A 4,721-nucleotide genomic window follows, 5' to 3' on the forward strand; every position below is an offset into this window, starting at 1 on the left:
AACATAATGTACTGTCTTGACTCATCAAGTGGCCGCTTCTAGTGGCGACTAGAAGTGGCTAAGCGTACGAGAAGTCTAAGCCTCCTTCTTTGTAGTACGTCTCAATAGATTTGTAATCATCTCTTTGGGTTTATCTTAACAAGTTCAAGTTTTCTGGAGATGTTTTACTTTGTCGAGAGTCGGGAGAACATACAAAAATTTGGAAAAGTATCCCGCCAATTCCCAACCATCTGGCAACCCTAGTCCTAACTGAGATGGTGATCAGTGACAGTGGTTAAATTCGCGCCGGAGAACGTGTGGCTACAGCAACTTCAAGTACCACAGCTTGTGGCTCTAAATGAGCATAAAACATAATGTACTGTCTTCACTCATCAAGTGGCCGCTTCTAGTGGCGACTAGAAGTGGCTAAGTGTACGAGAAGTCTAAGCCTCCTTCTTTGTAGTACGTCTCAATAGATTAGTAATCATCTCTTTGGGTTTATCTTAACAAGTTCAAGTTTTCTGGAGATGTTTTACTTTGTCGAGAGTCGGGAGAACATACAAAAATTTGGAAAAGTATCCCGCCAATTCCCAACCATCTGGCAACCCTAGTCCTAACTGAGATGGTGATCAGTGACAGTGGTTAAATTCGCGCCGGAGAACGTGTGGCTACAGCAACTTCAAGTACCACAGCTTGTGGCTCTAAATGAGCATAAAACATAATGTACTGTCTTCACTCATCAAGTGGCCGCTTCTAGTGGCGACTAGAAGTGGCTAAGCGTACGAGAAGTCTAAGCCTCCTTCTTTGTAGTACGTCTCAATAGATTTGTAATCATCTCTTTGGGTTTATCTTAACAAGTTCAAGTTTTCTGGAGATGTTTTACTTTATCGAGAGTCGGGAGAACATACAAAAATTTGGAAAAGTATCCCGCCAATTCCCAACCATCTGACAACCCTAGTCCTAAATGAGATGGTGATCAGTGACAGTGGTTAAATTCACGCTGGAGAATAAGGAACTTTTAATGTAATACATTAAGCAGATGTTCCTAAATGATCTACTCACAAACAGCTACGCCGGTTATAATTTACAAATTGTAGTAAACATGCCTTATTGGTAAAGACACTATGTTCTTTGCTTGTCAGTTAAGAGCAATATTTGTAGTAAAAGAGACATAACTGTAGAGTCTAGAGCAATAATAATAAATAATATAATCCATTCTCATTCTCATGGGGATTAACCGCTGCGTGGTAAATTTGCGACCCTCTATATACGATTGTGGATGAATAAAGAGTCTGTCAATTCTTTTGACAAGAACCTAGACAGGGATTTATCTGGAAGAACGACTCCCCATCAGATGCGACAAATTTGTCACCATCTCATGGGATAGCACGAAAGTAATAATATCAAAAGCTATGGCAATGTAATATACCCTACACCTTACACACCCTCTTATTCTTAAATGAGTCGAGTTAGTACAGGAAAACGTTTCAAATTGGTTGTCTGTAATACTATCTTTTTAAACGTAATATTAAATGAATAATTGAGAATCTGTTATTTATTTCAAATAATTTTTACTTGATAAACATATTAAACATCAATAGATAACGATATACTGCCTGTAAATTCATACAATACAATTAATTATAGAAACTAAAGTGTTCTGATAATGTGGCAGCCGTGGGATAGGTGGCATCACAAAAAAAAAGGAGCATGGCGGACGGCAACAGCCATATTGTAGTTTATCAAGTTTCAGCTAAGATACACCGAGTTATCATACTGCTTTCAACAAGTAAGGTTCAAATAAACATATACCTAGCTACACGTTCCAGAAAATAGTATTAGATAGATCACTTTAAATAATTCACATTTGAGTTAGAATAAAACCTGTTTCCATTATTTTCTTTTTAGGTATTTTGCATTTTTTGACGTTGATCTATACGAACACTGATTAACTTTTTTCTCCAGGCTTCTGTGTTCCAAGATTGATTTCTTCCAAACGTTTTGCTAGCTGCTATTATTGGTATCTTCAGTAGTCCGCTACTGTGAATTGACTGTCAGTTTAGAAGAAACCAATTTGAACCACGGCAAAATAGAAACCAAGAGAAAGCACTTGCACTCTGGCTGTTAAAGCTTAAGTTAATGTAAGAAGATATACTTGGTTCGACTACACGAATAACTGACATTTCTCGAGAAATAATAATAGGTGGGGAGTCGGGAGGACATACAAAAATTCGGGAGAATCCCGCTAAATCTCGACTATCTGGTAACCCTAAGTCCTAACTGAGATGGTGTGACAGTGGCTAAATTCACGTCGGAGAACGTGTGGCTACAGCAGCTTCAAGTACCACAGCTTGTGGCCCGAAATGATCATAAAACATAATGTACTGTCTTGACTCATCAAGTGGCCGCTTCTAGTGGCGACGAGTGGCTAAGTGTACGAGAGGTCTAAGTCTCTTTCTTTGTAATACATCTCAATAGATCAGTAATCATCTCTTTGGGTTTATCTTAATAAGTTCAAGTTTTCTGGAGATGTTTTACTTTGTCGAGAGTCAGGAGAACATACAAAAATTTGGAAGAGTATCCCGCCAATTCCCAACCATCTGGCAACCCTAGTCCTAACTGAGATGGTGATCAGTGACAGTGGTTAAATTCGCGCCGGAGAACGTGTGGCTACAGCAACTTCAAGTACCACAGCTTGTGGCTCTAAATGAGCATAAAACATAATGTACTGTCTTCACTCATCAAGTGGCCGCTTCTAGTGGCGACGAGTGGCTAAGTGTGCGAGAGGTCTATGCCTCCTTTTTTGTAACACATTTCTACAGATTAGTAATCAACCGTTTGAGGTTTATCTTAACAAGTTCAAGTTTAGATAATACAACATGCACATGCATACAAACATATGTGTACAATCTACCCGGACCTAATAAAAAATAAGTAGATAATTGCTCGTTATTTATTTTATTTTATTTTATATAAAGTATGTAGTGTAGACTTAATATGTATTTCAATATCATTATCATAGTGATTCAATCACAAACAACACGATATGCGAAAAATGAAGCAGTTGCTAATAAACCGCACATTGTACTTCACGGACGGAAAAATTATCGCTGATTAAGTAAAAATTATCAACAAAGGTTATGATAATAACAATAAAGTGCACGGCTACGTTTCAAAACAATAAAACGGATTTGATTTCAAACAGCGTTTTAAAATGAGTTTTTATATGTACTTACAGAACAAGGCATTCTATACATCCATAACCTATCGGGTTTTCTTTGTTTTTATAATTATTGTGGAAAATTTTTTAATTGAGTTAACGAATACTTATATTTTTTTATATTCACTAAAACGTTATTGTGTCTATTTTTAAACCAACGCGACGCAAGGCCACAGTCTGTTATCGCAACAACCATGCGGATGTGAAGGAAAAAGTGGGTCGCCGAATTAATTTAAACCCTTAAACCAATGATAAAATGTGCAATGTGACTGGATGTTACTTAAGATATTGATAACGGCATTTGTTCGTAATATGGGTATGTTTGAAATGATCAACTCTTAAAATATTAGAATTAGGATTATGCAATTGACTTAGAAACGGTATGTCGTAAAGAAAAAGTTCAAAAGAATTATTTTTAAAAATTTGTAATTACCAAAGTACGCATGCTATTTATTTAATTACCTTTTTAAATCCAAATGAATTGTGAAAACTTCAAGGTAGTCTTATCAATTACTTTTACGTTAAATATTGTCAATACTATTTACATAATTTATTGCTTACATGATTAAGTAGAAAATGGGTTGTAGTTAAAATGTACTAATCAACTGTTTGAGGTTTATCTTAACAAGTTCAAGTTTTCTGGAGATGTTTTACTTTATCGAGAGTCGGGAGAACATACAAAAATTTGGAAAAGTATCCCGCCAATTCCCAACCATCTGGCAACCCTAGTCCTAACTGAGATGGTGATCAGTGACAGTGGTTAAATTCACGCTGGAGATCGTGTGACTGCCGTAGCTTGTGGCCGAAATGATCATAAAACATAATGTACTGTCTTGACTCATCAAGTGGCCGCTTCTAGTGGCGACGAGTGGCTAAGTGTACGAGAGGTCTAAGTCTCTTTCTTTGTAATACATCTCAATAGATCAGTAATCATCTCTTTGGGTTTATCTTAATAAGTTCAAGTTTTCTGGAGATGTTTTACTTTGTCGAGAGTCAGGAGAACATACAAAAATTTGGAAAAGTATCCCGCCAATTCCCAACCATCTGACAACCCTAGTCCTAAATGAGATGGTGATCAGTGACAGTGGTTAAATTCACGCTGGAGATCGTGTGACTGCCGTAGCTTGTGGCCGAAATGATCATAAAACATAATGTACTGTCTTGACTCATCAAGTGGCCGCTTCTAGTGGCGACGAGTGGCTAAGTGTACGAGAGGTCTAAGTCTCTTTCTTTGTAATACATCTCAATAGATCAGTAATCATCTCTTTGGGTTTATCTTAATAAGTTCAAGTTTTCTGGAGATGTTTTACTTTGTCGAGAGTCAGGAGAACATACAAAAATTTGGAAAAGTATCCCGCCAATTCCCAACCATCTGACAACCCTAGTCCTAAATGAGATGGTGATCAGTGACAGTGGTTAAATTCACGCTGGAGATCGTGTGACTGCCGTAGCTTGTGGCCGAAATGATCATAAAACATAATGTACTGTCTTGACTCATCAAGTGGCCGCTTCTAGTGGCGAC

General features: G+C 37.4%; 1 protein-coding gene across 3 annotated transcripts in view; it reads left to right on the plus strand.

Moving 5' to 3' along the window:
- LOC108741621 (sn1-specific diacylglycerol lipase alpha) overlaps positions 1-4,721 on the plus strand; it is a 146,916-nt gene that overhangs the window by 32,021 nt on the left and 110,174 nt on the right. The window contains exon 1 of one of the 3 annotated variants that reach the window (XM_018476475.2): positions 3,051-3,515. The exons of the other annotated variants lie outside the window; for them this stretch is intronic. The gene's annotated coding sequence lies outside the window, so the exon portion shown is untranslated. Of the gene's footprint in view, positions 1-3,050; positions 3,516-4,721 lie in introns of those variants that run through there. 3 annotated transcript variants of the gene reach the window in all.

The sequence above is a fragment of the Agrilus planipennis genome, unplaced genomic scaffold (genome assembly GCF_000699045.2).
Source record: "Agrilus planipennis isolate EAB-ADULT unplaced genomic scaffold, Apla_2.0 scaffold296, whole genome shotgun sequence".
In the NCBI taxonomy this organism is placed as follows: domain Eukaryota; kingdom Metazoa; phylum Arthropoda; class Insecta; order Coleoptera; family Buprestidae; genus Agrilus; species Agrilus planipennis.